This window comes from Macaca mulatta, chromosome 8, assembly GCF_049350105.2.
Source record: "Macaca mulatta isolate MMU2019108-1 chromosome 8, T2T-MMU8v2.0, whole genome shotgun sequence".
Lineage (NCBI taxonomy): Eukaryota > Metazoa > Chordata > Mammalia > Primates > Cercopithecidae > Macaca > Macaca mulatta.
Genome location: NC_133413.1, coordinates 100165407 through 100180784, shown reverse-complemented (window position 1 = coordinate 100180784; position 15378 = coordinate 100165407). Strand labels below are relative to the sequence as shown.

The window sequence follows — 15378 nt, the reverse complement described above, 5'->3', positions numbered from 1 at the left end:
GTAAGGAAATGGGTTTTCACTCAGAACTGCTAGAAAGCCACCCAGTCCTACAGACACCTTGATATTAGCCCAGTGAGACTCTGTCCAGATTTCTGACCTCTAGAACTGTAAGATAATAAATTGGTGTTGTTTTAAACCACTAAGTTTGTGGTAATTTGATAAAGCATCAATACAATAAAAAATAAACACTTCACCCCAGCAGGACTCCTTTTGAAGACCAGTTCTGTATACATCATCGTATCAAGTGTAAGTATTGGATGTAAATATGGATCAGTAATTTGGAATTGACTGAGGTTTCCAGTGGTGAGGCACAGTAAGTTGTAATTTGCCATTTTTTTTTTAGTGGAGAAGAGATAACCATGAGTCAGCTCTCTTTCTGCATACATATTTCCATTGCAGCACAAGTTAAAGATACTGGGGAAATTCCCCATCTCACTACCAAGGACACACCTAACTGACAATAAATTCATCTGTAGCCCAGTCAGGGTTTTCCCCTCATTGTCCCTTCCTTCCACAATTGCAGCTAGTTTTCAAAAAGATACATAAGAATAGCTACCGTGAATTTAGCACATGGTATGTGCCAGGAGTTGGGCTAAATGCTCTGCATATGTTATCTTACTTAATCCTCCAAAATTTTCCGTGGTGGTAAAAAATAAATGTTTCCTGTTTTCAAACTTCAGGTCATGATTCTCAGTGGGTTTTAAAATCAATTTTGTAGGGAGTGATCAGTAGTTATTAAACAATAAAATAGAATATGAAATATTGCATTTCAGGAAGTAAGAATAGGCATAATTTCATCAAATTTTGGTTTCAATTATATATATATCATATAATATCTATAAAATAAACACATGTGTGTGCACTGGGTTGTGTTACAGAACATATTTCTTACAATGAGTCCTAGTAAAAATTACTGTTTTTTTTTTTTTGAGGCGGAGTTTTGCTCTTGTTGCCCAGGCTGGAGTGCATTGCGCGATCTTGGCTCACTGCAACCTCTGCCTCCCAGGTTCAAGTGATTCTCCTGCCTCAGCCTCCTGAGTAGCTGGAATTACAGGTATGTGCCACCATGCTTGGATTTTTTTTTTTTTTTTTTTTTTTTTTTTTTTTTTTTTTAGTAGAGAAAGGGGTTTCTCCATGTTGGTTAGGCTGGTCTTGAACTCCTGACCTCAGGTGATCCACCCACCTCAGCCTCCCAAACTGCTAGGATTACAGGTGTGAGCTACCACGCCTGGCCCTTAAAAGATTACTTCTTGGAGTGGGTTGTATTTAAAAAAACCACGAATGAAGTGGTTAAGAATATAGGCTTTAGCAACAGGGCTACTTGAATTTAATCTCAATTCTTTATTTTATTAGCTCTGTGATCTTGAGCATATTACTTACTGTTTTTACCTCAGTTACCTTATTTATAGGATCCTATCTCATAGAGACTTTTGAGGATTAAATGAGTTCATTCAAGTTAAGCACTTTAAACAGTGCCTTAGTAATTAATGCTTAGCTAATGTTACTTTCCCATGTTTCATGTGGGTTAGTAAGTAGTAAAACCTACCAGATTTCCGTTCTGTCTGACAAAGTCTAGTCGCTTAACTACTATATGTCACTGCCTGAGTTTGAAATCTAAAGCAATTTTACAGTAATTTATGTGGCCCCTCAAAACAAACAAATCAACAAAATTAAAAAGTCTCCCTTTATAATAAATGGTACCAGTACATGAAAATACTGGGGATGCTCTTTTTCTCAGGGAGTTGGCTGATTTGGCATAACCTTATCTCTGAGGGAAAACAGGTTTCGTGAATTGTTTCATTCTGAATTTCAAGAGAGGAATATGTGAAAGGTACTGAGAGCTTTTTGACATATAGAGAACAAAGCGATGACTCACTTAAACCTTGACAGTAGGGGCACCAATAAATTATTATATCTAAAGGGAATCAGGTCAAAGAAGAAATCTTGCAAGGATCTGGAGGGAGATCTGTTTTCTAAAAGCTTATTAGGTGGGTTTTGCTAGTGTTTGTTTTTATCTTGTTTTTTTACCTTCCTCTGTCCCAGCAGGCATTTTAGTGATCTTTTGAAACATGTTTTGACTCTACTTGGTGATTGAAATACACAGTGAGGCTGTGCTGCTTTTATAAGCTCTGAAAGTTTAAGAATTTAGGAAGCTAATGATCCTGGGACATTGAACGACTGATTTTAGTATTCAGCTAATAACCCATTTAAAATGAATTCCATACTTCTTTCAACTTGCTTGACTGTAGAGTAATTTTGTCACTAGTTACTATATTACTGGAAGATGTATTCCTAGGCTTTAAGATTTGTGAAGGGTGTGAGTCTAACTTCTCAAACCAAATTTGACAGGGACGTAGCAGTGTTTTAAAAAGTCAGTGAAAGGAAAGAGGTGTGTTCAGCATTTCTGTCCCATCTTAACACATTCTTTTTCTCATTTTAACAGTGGTAATATTTTATGTTATTTTGGTTTGATTTCTGTTTGTGTCATATGGCTCTGCTGTCCTACGACTCTAAGTAGAAGAGAAAATAGTACCAATAATTTCTTCATGGTGATGCACCTCTCTGTCTTAAGTCTTGAACAATGTTTGAGGTCGATGGTGGCCTAAATGAATAAGCATGTCGTGTGTGGTTACTTAGTGAGTGTAGTTTTGTAAGGTGCAACAAGGAACTGGTAATTAACTGCTGGGCATGAGATTACCCCAAGATTCTACAAACGCACCTAAGCGGTATTATGTTTGTGAAAAGATTAGAGGAGCTGAACTGTGTATCTTCTTGGTCTCCAGTGGGCAGATACATGGGGATTGCAGCAAAAATTGGGGAAGTGGCCTCCAAGGATGCATGTGGATGTCCTCTGATCCTCTGAAGCATGTTGGATGGCCATTGTCTTCATTAGAACAAAGAAAAAGCAGAAGTGTATTTGCCTTTTAGAGAGAGCTCAGTGTTTCTTTTTGACAAACACTGTGCCCTCTCACACCTGCCTTTTGGGGCAGGGATATTTTATTGGACCACAGATATTCTGAGGGGAAAGGAGTTTAAAGTCAGAGCTTGACAAATGCCAGCTCCAGTGCTAATAAGCATTTGTCAAATGCTCTGATTCTAGGCTTTGAAAAGTCTTGAGTTATTAATGAAGTACCCGCTATTCACTGTACACTGTGTAAAGTCCCTGAAATGGAAAGAATAATACTTGCTAGTATCCTTTTAAAGTTCACGTTTATATTGTCTGTTTCCAGGAAAAATGCCCTCAGCTGGGCCGATGAGAACATTCTTGGCACTCTTTTCTGCAGTGGGCACTGATTGAGGGTCTTCCTGGTGTGGCATTATCAGATCCCTGTTGCGCAAACCCAACAATTAGCTGGTTCTTATCTACAAGTAGCAGGGGCCTTAAAGCTCTCTGAGAAGATCTCACACTGTGTCTCCTACATTTCATCTTCTATAATCTCTCATTCTTAGAGACAGAAAGGTGGTTAAAAGACATCATTTCTTTCTCTGGATTTGGAAAGAGTTATATATTGGAATTATGCTGTTAGTTTACACTTGAATTGTTTAAATTAGAGGAAAGGTTATTTCGTACAGAAAAAATAAAAATACTCTTTAACTAACTTTCAGAATATCCCAACTTTTAACATAAGCTGTTTTGTAAAGGCTGGTTATAGTGACTTCCTTCATAATAGACTTAAAATAAGATGCTTTGAAATCTTGTTCTTTTCTTTACAATACCATATATCAGCTTTGTTTTGAGAGGCAAACTCAATTTTCCCCTCAAATTAGGAAATTACTGTAAGGAACTGGAATGACACACCAGAAGAGATTACATTATAGCGGGGAGGACTAGCATGGGGGTTTCTTTACAAACACTAGACTGGACTATGGATTATAATTTACTTAGTGTTAATAGTTGCAGTTATACATCAAGGACAAAATAGATGTTCTTTAGTTTTTTGTCACCAAGCAGAGGAGAAACAGGGAAACAACAAAGGCCAAATAATTCCCAGCCATTGCTGCTTTGTTTGCATGGAGCCTTTTGAAATGTGAACTAAAAATATTTCTCAGAAGATTTTTAGGTGATTCATATACACAGTAAGGTTTCAGAAGTGCCATATTCGAGGGCATATGGAAACCCATGGCTTTTCTGCTAGAGGATTGTCAAAAGTCCAGAATTTCATAACTAAATACCACGAATTTAGTATAGTAGAGCACAGAACCAAAGGCTCTCTTGTGTCTGCAAAGAATTGACTTCACATAGCATAAACTATAATCCAAGACAGTGGCTTAGACATAAGAGAGAATAGAACTTAGTAACTGTTTGGGACTGTTTTACAGAGTGATCATGTATATTTCTATATTATTCTAAAAAAATTATTATATTTATACAAAAATTGTTACAACCATGTACAAGTGTGCATAAACAAACAGTGTATTTATGTAGTCTTTATTTGAATGTCAGGCCAGTTAGAGAAGCTAGACGTGTATAACCAGTTTCGTCTTAACAATCAAGTTCAGAAAATAATATGTAGACTTCCACCTAGTTCCTTTTCTGAATAATATTACAGACTTAAGGAAGCTAATAAGAGTCCAAGATTCTCTGAGTGCCTTTGTGAATTACTTCACCTGATTCATGTATGTACTTTCGTATAATGGCTTTTAATATTGAGGAATATTTGGATATTAAAATATTAGAGTAATTCTGAGCTCATTAAATTGTAGATTGTCATTTTTTATGAGGATTTACTTTCCTGGTACAACATGTTTTCATCACTAGTTATAATGTATTTTTTTACTTTTGGCTTAGATTTTGAGCCCTCTATTCATGAAATATCAAATGTAGTTCTTTAGGTATGCTGCTTTCTAATTAGGAAGCAGAATGTGATTGCCTACTATTTTCTAGCCACATACCTACAAGTGAATAAAGGATGGAATTCAGACCATGGTTTATGAAATTCAGGCGTTTTTGAGTACTTCCAAGTATTTCTCAAGTAACTTGGTTATGGTTTTGAATGACTAGGAAAATGCTTTGCTTTGTTTGAAAGGGAAATTGTTCAAAAATGAGATCCAATGGAAAACACAGAGGGTGCTACAAATGCAGAGACGTTGTATAAACCTATAAGAATTTTATGTGGAACGAGAATTTTGATGCCTCTTAAAAGGAAACCAATGAGATTCCTTATTCATTAGTATTTTGAAAGTTGGCAGTGGAGTGAGGATCTGTGGGGGAAGGGACAGCTGGATCTTGCACTCAGGACTTCTGTCCTCTGCTCCTCAAAAAACTCATTAGTCACTGTTCTCACTCCCACCCTGGCACCGAGGAAAATGTTGATGTTTCCACCTTTCCCACCCCGGCCTATTTAGGGCATACAACCCTTCCTGAATTTCCTGCAGTACAGTTGAGATCACACCGTAGCCTCTAACAAGCATTTACCAGAGATTCAGGGATGACAACAGAGAACTGCAGTATAATAAGTAACAGATAACCACTCCATAGTTGTTGCATGCACTTCAGAGTGTATATAGTCCATTCTCACCTTACAGGAGAACCAGGAAAAGAGAACGATTTGGGAAGGTCTCTCATTTAATTTTTCCCACACTGCTGCCTCTTCTGTCTTTGACTTGTTTCTTCCTCTCACTTAGGAGGAAGTGGTTCTCAGATAATTGGCTAATCACTTCTTTATGGTCGTGAACTCAGAGACTTATCTGTTATGAGGGGAGAAGCATAAAAAAGATTACATCATGTGAACTCTTGAAATAAAATGCCTCAAGACATAAGAGAGGCCCTTACCACTGTCATTCTCAAAAGGAAAGCTTAGTAGGCTACAGAGATTTAAAAAGCAAGCAAACAGGCAACCAAGCCAACAACAAAGACCTGAAGAAAATTCCAGAATAATCTTCAACCTGTGCTTTCACATGCTAAAATTTCGTAATGAAAAAGATTTCTTAAACTATGTATCTTATGGTGTCAATGGTCAGTGTGGTGGTAGTAGTTGTGATTTGGGCTGCTTTTTTCCTTGTTCATTTTTTCCAAATTTTATTTGGGAAATTTGTGCTGTTCCATTGTGAACTAAAGTTATATATACTGGATGATACAACTTTAACTCCTATGAGTATGTTTGGCTATGTTTTTGGAATTAGGTATTATACATGCCACCTTGTGGCCATTATTAAGAAAACACCTAACATGAAGATGGGAAACAGGATCTTTAGTGACAGCACCTTGGGCTTGGAGCAGTGCTTTCCGAAGCCTCTTTCTCCAACAACATCCTTAGAACTCTTAGAACCTGGATATCACATTTTAGTGGAAGGAGACAGACAGTAAATAAAATAAAGTATAATAAGTGCTCTGGAGAAAAGTAATGCAAAGAAGAGGGCCAGAAAGTATCAAAGAGTTTGAAAGTACAAATAAGGTACTCTTGGAAGACCTCACTAAGGTCACATTTGAGCAGAGATCTGAACAAGATGAGAGACAACTTGGGGTGGGGAGCAGAATAATGTTTCAGATATGGACATTGCAACTGCGAAGGCCTGAGACAGGAATTTGCCTGGCCTGTTCCAGCTTAGCAAAGAAAGAGGCCTGTGTTGCTGATACTCAGAGAGGAGGGAGACAATAGTAGAAAATGCAATCAGAAAAGTGACCAGATGCAGGAGTGACTAAGGCTTTGTAGACTGCTGTATGGACTCTGAATGAAATGAGCGGTCATTGATGGGTTTTTTGCACAGAAGGGTCCTAGTGTGTTTTAAAAGCAACATTCTGGATTCTATGTTAAAAACAGACTGAAAAGTGCAAGGGAAAGAACAGGAAGAGCGATTAGGAGGCTGTGGTAGATTATTATTCAGCAAATATTCACCCTACTGTCCTTTCTATAAAATTTTCCCAGCCCATCATCACTGGATTTGTCTATTTGACTTGCTTTAGTCAATGGAAAGTGAGTGAAAAGTGATTATGTGCCAGTGGGGAGGCAAAACCTTAAAAGACCCAGCAAATTTCTTCCAACCCTTTTGTGCATCTGCCAGAAGAATACTGCAAGCAGCCAGTGCCCCTTAAGCCTGGGCCTCAGAACGAGAGATATGGAGCAAACCTGAACCTGACCAGCAGCCTAGAGCGAAGCCAGGGTGACCCTGCAAAGCCCAGCCAAGCATAGCAAAGCCACAGACTTGTAGACCAATGAGCGTGAAATAAATTGCATTGAAAGCCACTGAGATTGGAGGAATAATTTTTATGCAGTATTACTGCAGTGAATCTGATTAATATAGGAGCTACTGCAATAATCCAGGGAAAGAGTGGATGATGAGCTGAAGTAAACTAGGATGGTTGTGATCGGATTAGATTCTGTATATACTTTTGAAGACAAGATTTGAAAGAATTTGCCGATGGCTTAGCTATTAAGTATGAAAGAGAAGTTTTGAAATTTTGGTCCAAACAGTGGGAAGGATTGAGTTGCCATTTACTGACACAGGAAACATGAAAGAAGGGGCAGGTTTACTTGATTCAGGGCATGCAGAGGAGAGCAGAGTTAAACTTTGTATATGTTAAGTTTCATATGCCTCTTATATTTGCAAGTAGAGGTGTCCAGCAAGTAGTTTGACATTTAAAAAAGATTTCCGGAGATCATTTCTGCTCTGACTATAATGGGATGACAGAGACTACATTTACTGTATACCTCAAACAAATAGAAAATTGGACAAAACAATGTTTTCATAATAAACAAATTGAACCTTATTGCCCTAGCTTGGCGTGCCACCTAGAGGCAGTTTTCAAACTGTAATAGATAGAGGGTGTATTCATCCGTTTTCGCACTGCTATAAAGAATTACCCGAAACTGGGTAGTATAAAAAGGAAAGAGGTTTAATTGACTCACAGTTCCGCATGGCTGGGGAGGCCTCAGGAAACTTACAATCATGGTGGAAGGTGAAGGGGAAGCAAGGCATGTCTTTAAGAGGTGGCAGGAGAGAGAGAAAGAGAGATACAGAGAGAGAGAGAGAGAGAGAGAGAAAGAGAAAGAGCGCAGGGGAAACTGCCACTTTTAAACCGTCAGATCTCTGAGAACTCCCTCACTATCACAAGAACAGCATAGGGAAAACTGCCCATATGATCCAGTCACCTCCCACCAAGTCCCTTTCTTGACACATGGGGGATTACAATTTGAGGTAAGATTTAGGTGGGGACACAGAGCCAAACTATATCAGAGAGAAACCTCGAACAGATCCTGGCAGTCTAGCTTAGTGGAGGGAATAGAAATTAGAGTTCACGGAGACTAAAGTGGATAGAAATTTGGGGTGGCGGGGCGGGGTGGGGGGAGGCTTGGTGAAGAGAGAGAGAGAGAGAGAGAGAGAGATAAGAGAGAACATACCCAGAAATCACAAAGGGGTCCCTTGAGCCTTGGTATGTGCATGTGAGAGAGGAAGATACCCCTGGCAGGGGGAAGAACTACTGGGAGGCAGTAAGTCAAGTAATTCCTGAAGCTCACTTAAGGCTGGGAAGAGTTTGTGTTCCCATCAGTTAGAGTGGAAAGACCTTATTACACTATATTATATAGGGGCATTGAATAGAATCCTCAGAAGAATACCTCAGTAGTGAAGTTAGTAGTGAGGCTAAATTAACCCTAGACTAAAATATGCTCTGGATTTCCTAACAAGCCTCAAAAGAGCTAGACTGCTACTAAGTAATATAACTGTGTGCTAGAACAAAGCCTAAGGCTACTAGAAGGGTTACAACAAAATCTACCACCCTATTAAGTGAGGTTTCAATGTTGCAAAGCAATAAAACATTTACTAGACATTGAAAAGAATAAGAAACCTAACCCATAATCAGAAGAAAAATGTCAATAAATAGAAACAGAACCAGAAATGACAGAGGTGATGTAATGACTAAAATTGTCCATTATAAATATGCTTCACGTCATCAGTAAGGTAGAGGGAAACATGAGCATGATGAAGAGAGATATAGATAATAGAAGACGACCGAAATCAAAGTTACAGAGATGAAAAATACTTCATTTCATCTCTGAAATGAAGAATAGATTGAACGGGATCAACAGCTGATTAGATACTGCAGAAGAAAAGATGAGTGAAATTGAAGGAGCAATAGAATCTATCAAAAATGAAGCTCAGGGAGAAAAATGACTAATAGAAAAATGAACAGAGCATCAGTGACCTGAGGAACAAAGTTGGGAGAGCTAATATACTTATAATTGGAACCACTGAAGCAAGGTGGAGGAGGGTAAAAAGAGAAGACATAATGGCCAAATGTTTGTCCAACTGTGATGAAAAGTATAAACTCATGGATCTTAGAAACTAAAAGAATCCTAAGAAGGAAAAGCATACAGAAAATCACACCTACACACATTGTAACTGAATTTTAGAAAACCAGTTTTGATAAAGAGAAAAATCCTAATAGCAGCCAGAGGAAAGAAAAAGACACTATCTCAACAGAAACTTCTTGTCAGAAACTACACAAACTGAATGACAATCCTCCAAGTGTTGAAAGAAAAAAAAAAAAAAACCTGTCAATCTAGAATTCTATATCCAGATTTTTGATTTTTTAAAAATCAAGGTAAATAAACACTTCTCCAGACAAACAAAAGAGGTAAAATTCGTTGTCAGCAAACTAACTATAAGAAATATTAAAGGAAGTTATTCAGGCAGAAGGAAAATGATGCCAGATGGAAACTTGTATCTTCATATAGGAATAAAAAATGCCAGAAATGATAAATATATGGATACATGAAAAATACTTAATTTTCTTAGTTTTAAAGTCTCTTTAACAGATAATTGACTGCTTAAAGCAAAATAGAAATAATGTACTGTTGGCTCTATGACATATATAGAAGTAAAGTATATGATAAGGACACTGTAACTTATCACAGTTGTGTTAAGCAGCTTCTAAGATGCTCCCCAACAGTCTCTGCATTCTCTTGTTCAACTCTAATATAGTCTCATCCTCCATGGAATAGGGCCAAACTCTGTAAAGAATATGGAGAACTGACAATGTATGGCTTCTAAGCCTAGGTCAGAAAGATATTGGAGCTTCCAACTTGCTCTTTCTTGCATTGCTCCTCTGAGAAAACCCAGCTACCACGTCCTGAGGATGCTCACCATCTACAGAGAGTTTACTCGGAGAGAAACTGAAGTCTCCAGCCAAGACCCAGTATCAACTTCCCATTTACGTGAGTGAGCCATCTTGGAAGCAAAGTCTCCAGCACCAGTAAAGTGTTTAGATGACTGCAACCACTTTCAACATCTTGACTGCAACCTCATGAGAGACCCTTAGCCAGAACCACCCAGCTAAACCCATCCAGATTGCACAGAAACTGTGGGAGATCATAACTGTTTATTGCTGTTTTAAGCTTCTAAGTTTGGGGGTATTTTGTTATTCAGCAATAGGTAACTAACACAACAGTCTACCCACCAGATGACAAATCATTTCCGACATAGTAAAAGAAACCTTCAACAATATACTTCTATTTCGCCTCCTGTCCACATATACTACTTTCTTTCTGTGTTTTATTGTGATTCCTTCCTAGTGCAGTTTGGCAAGAAAAAGGAACAGAATACATAGAGATTGGAAAGGAAAGTGTTTTTATTTGCAGATGACATGATAATCCACATTAAAAAAAAACAAAAACTGAAGAATTACGCTACTGGAACTAATAAGTAAGTTTAACAAGGCTGCAGGATACAAGGTCAATATTCAGAACTTCATTATATTTCTATATAGTCACAATTGACAATTGGGATTTTATATTAATTTAATAATACCATTTTTATGGCACTTAACTTGATGGTGGTAAAATGTGAACATTTTAGGGATAAATGTCATAAAATATGTATACAATCTGTATACTCAAAAGCACAAAATGTACTGAAAGAAATTAGATAAAACCTCAATAAATGGAGATATAAACCATGTTCACAGATTGGGAGACTAATTGTTAAAATATCAAATGTCCCCAAACTGATTCCATGTTTATCAAAATCCCAGTAGCTCTTCGGTAAAAATTGACAAATCAACTCAAGAATTTATATATCAGTCCAAATGTTCATAAACTTTGCAACAATGTTAGAAAAGAACAAAATTGGAGAACGTATAGTATCTGATCTCTAGTGTTTTGTAAAACTATAGTTATTAAATAGCATGACATTGGCATAGAGAGACATATAGAAAAATAGAAACAAATAATAGTCCCAGAATAGATAGATACACATGTAGTCAATTTATTTTTGACAAAGTTTTCAAGATAATTCATTGGAGGAAAGGATAGTCTTTGCAATAGATGCAAAAGGTACTGGAACAATTTGATAGCCATCTGGGCCTTAACCCTTGCCATACATCCTATAAAAATTAGCTTTAAATGGACTGTACACTATAAAATTATAGAAGAAAACATAGGCAAATATCTTTGTAACCTTGATTAGGCAGATGCTTCTTAGATAGGGCACAAAACGTATGAACCATAGGAAAAATAAATGGTAAAAAAAAGAATTAATTGAAATTAAAAACGTTTGTTTTTAAAACACACTGTTAAGAAGAGGAAAAGGCAAACTACAGATAGAAAATATTGGCAAAGTATACATCTGATGAAGGGCTTGTTTCTATAATATAAAAAGAATTCTTGCAACTCAATAAGCAGAAGTTAAACATCTGATAACAAAAATAGGTGAAAGATTTTTAGGCACTCTGCCAAATGAATTATGTGAATGGTAAACAGCATATGAAAAGATGGTCAACATTATTAGTTATTAAGGGAATGCAAATGAATGAATACATAAATCGTACATTTATATGTAAAATTTTACTCAGCAATAAAAAGTAAAGAACTATTGAGAGATGCAACAATGTTGATGAGTGTCAAAATCATGTCCTAAGTGAAAGAAGGTATTCTCACAATACCGCAAAATGTATGATTCCTTTTATCTGAGGTTCTACAAAAGACAGAACTCTAATGATAAGAAGAAGATTATTGGTTACCAGGGGCAAAGGGTGGAAAGAAGGGATTGATGGCAAAGGCTTGGAATGATGGAAATGTTTTATATCTTGATTTTGTAGTGGTTACATGACTATATTCATTTGCCAAAACTCATCAAATTGTATACTGCAAATTGATGAATTTTGTTGAATGTAAATTATACCTCAGTGGAACTAATTACAACAATTCAGGGGAGAGGTCTGGGATAGAGACATAAATTTGGGACTCATGAGCATATAAAATTTAAAACTATGAAACTAGATGATGTCACTGAGAAAAATTGTGTGTGTGTGTGTGTGTGTGTGAGTGTGTATGTATAGTCAAAAGATTAAGTCCCAACATATCCCAATGTTTAGAAAACAGGGAAATGAAAAGGAAATAGCAAATGTGACTCAGAATGAGTAGCCAGTGAAGAAAACCAATTATGTGTGGTGTCCTGGAGGCGAACTGATAAAAGTGTTTCAAGAAGGAGTGAATGTGTCAAATGCTGTCGATGCATTAAAAATATGAGGAATTTTTTCCCCCAAGATGTCAGATTGCAGGCAGTGTTTGCATGCTTCTCCCACCTGGAGACAAAATAGTGTGTACGTAGTCACACTGTGAGCTTTTTTTTTCCAAGAAGCAATGCAGGAACTTAACAGGAAAACTGAAATCTACAGATTATTTGAAAGAAGTGGCAGGCTGCAGCCCACACCATGAGTCAGGCAAGAAACTGTAAGTCCCCAGAGTGTGTGAGGGGGAGAGACTGCCTCTAGGGTACACAGCCCCACTAGGCAAGCTGGAAATCCAGGCCACAGGGGAAGGCCTTAATCCTATCCAGTACTATAACTGATTTAGGAGGATGAGGAATATAAAAGTAGGAGTGGCAGCAGGAAGAGCCTTGTGTGCATTCCCAGTCTCCAGTGTGGACCAAGGGAAGCCATTACCTATTCTGACTCACATGGGACCTTGCAGAAGTCTGCCAACTGACTCAGGCAGTGGTCTCAGGTTGGAAGAAGCTCCCAACTGAACTTTGTGATATAACCTTGAGTAGGGAAGAACTCCTTTTGCCAGAACTGGGGGGTAAGTGGGAAGTATGCTGCAATCATGAGCATAGGAGCTGGGCACCCCAGTTGTGCAGGTGCACTTTACATGCATGGCTTGAAAGCTGTGGTTGTTATCCCTGCAGAAGGTATATGGCCTGGGGGAGTTTTGAGTTCTGTGCTCAGATGGCCTGGAACTTAGGGTCGCTGCTGCTAGTGGTAAGCTGCGGGTGTGAGATCTGCCTTGCCAAGTGTGTGGGAGCTGGGTGGGACTTACCACTGCCTGCTACTCCACATTTCCTGCAGTACACTTCTGTTCAACAGAGGCAGCTGTGCTCCTCTTTGGAACATTACCCCAGTGGCCAGAGAACTGTCTCCTGACTCCTACAGGGGTTGCTGCTTGCTCTGCACATGGAGAGTCAGAGCAAAGACCTGCCTAACTCAGCCCCCAGCTGGCTTTGCCCCTCTACCTGCCTGATAGCTTAACACAAAGGGCAGAAACTTTTCAGAGCTTTATGCCCATCACCTGAGAAACCAGAGTACCTCTCCTGGGTAACATAAAGCAAGCACAAATCCCACTGCTACTACCATAGCTGGTGCTCTTTTGCAAGTGCCACATTTTGGCTGGAGGCCAACTGACGCAGTCCATTACAGCATCTCCAAGTTGAATAACACCACACCCAGGAAGGAGAAAACTTGTGTGTGACTTCAGCTGTCACTATTGCCTGCATAACCCTGGCTAACCAAGAGGTCCTAAGTCTGTACATGTGACCAGTTCATTACTACTACAACCAGCATTTGAGAAAGCCAACACACTAAGGCTATCTATAACCAAGGAATTTCAAAGGATCTACATCACTCCCTTGCCACCCCCATCAGAGCTGGTGCTACTACAGACTCCTGGGAAACCTAAAGACAGGTCACATCTCTGGATCCCTTGAAGACATTCCCCAGAACCAGCCTGGAGTGTATCAGCCCCACTGGGCAACTTGACTCAGAGGGGCAACAGGATTCACAGTAGTCTGGCCTTCAGAGGCTCCTACTCCTAGGGGAAGGGAGAGTGCAGCACATCAAGGAAACACCCTGTAGGACAAAGGAACCTGGATGGCAGGTTTGAGTCCCAAATCTTTCTGCTGGTGGGAAGTTTCTTTCAGCGGATGCACAGTTGCAATGCTGGGTTCAACGGGGAAAGTCTGCAGTTTTGCCCCAACAATCAGGAGGCCCTGGTGCCCATGAAGGATCTCGGAGAAGAGGGGTTCTTCTTCTACTCGTCCACCACTGCAGACACAGCTGGTGTTTTGTCCACAGGAGCTTAGCATGAGTGCACCTATACACAGCCTTTCTGTAATACTTCAGGGTGACTGCATCTCCACAGGAGGAGCACCTTCCAGGTGCAGGCTTGCATGAGAGGTAGGGTCACATTTCCTCTCTACTTGGAACATCGGCATTTCTGCAGATGAAAAGAGGCACCTGTCTGATCTGAATAGCTGGAACACTGGGTCAGGAGTGTGTCTGGAAAGTGGATAACTTTCCTGCTGGCCTGGCAGGGGAGCTGAGATGGCTATGGCCTTTCCCTCTGATAAGACCTCAGTGTGTTTCACTGAGGGTGCCCCCAGCCACTTCTGTCAAGGCTGGGACTTCTGCCCACCAATGAGTGTTGCATTTACCCACCTGCTTTAGCCACAGCTGGTTTTGATCTGTGGACACCTTTCCTATTGGCCCCGATCCTGAACTATTCGATCCAGTGAATAAAATACTGGGGAATAAATAAATAAATAAGTACACACCAAGGGGGAATCAAATACACTTCAAGATACCTCTGTCATTCCAACCCTATAGGAGACAGTGAACTTGCTCACTCACTGAGCATGTTGCTGCTGCAACCAGCATCCGAGAAAGCCATCATACAAAGACTCTCTATAACCAAGGAACTCATGCACAGTCTCCATCCCTGAAAGCACCAAGAGTCAAATTAAGCTATAAAGTACAAACATTAAAAGTCACATCCTTAAAGGGGGAAAAGAAATTTAACAAAATACAAATAAAAAATAAGTTCAAGAATAATGAGAAGAAACTATCTACCCAAACTAAACCCAAAGCTAGCAGAAGAAAAGAAATAATGAAGATCAGAGCAGAACTTAATAAAATTGAAACAAAACACAATACAAAAGAGCAATGAAACAAAATTAGTTACTTGAAATATAAACAAAATTGATAGACCATTAGCTAGATTAACCAAGAAAAGAGAAGATTCAAATAAGCTCAGTTAGAAATAAAACTGGAGAAATTACAACCAACATCACAGAAATACAAAAGATCCTTTGAGACTACTATCAACACCTCTATGCACACATAAAAAACCTAGAGAAAATGGATAAATTCCTAGAAACACAAAACTCTCC

The 15378-nt window shown here is 38.9% G+C and overlaps 1 long non-coding RNA gene across 3 annotated transcripts in view; it reads left to right on the top strand.

Moving 5' to 3' along the window:
- Nucleotides 1-15378, top strand: part of LOC144330814 (uncharacterized) — a 163351-nt gene that overhangs the window by 30616 nt on the left and 117357 nt on the right. For 2 of the 3 annotated variants that reach the window (XR_013397331.1, XR_013397330.1), the window contains exon 2: nt 933-1054. The exons of the other annotated variant lie outside the window; for it this stretch is intronic. This is a non-coding gene — a long non-coding RNA (uncharacterized LOC144330814). The remainder of the gene's footprint in view (nt 1-932; nt 1055-15378) is intronic. 3 annotated transcript variants of the gene reach the window in all.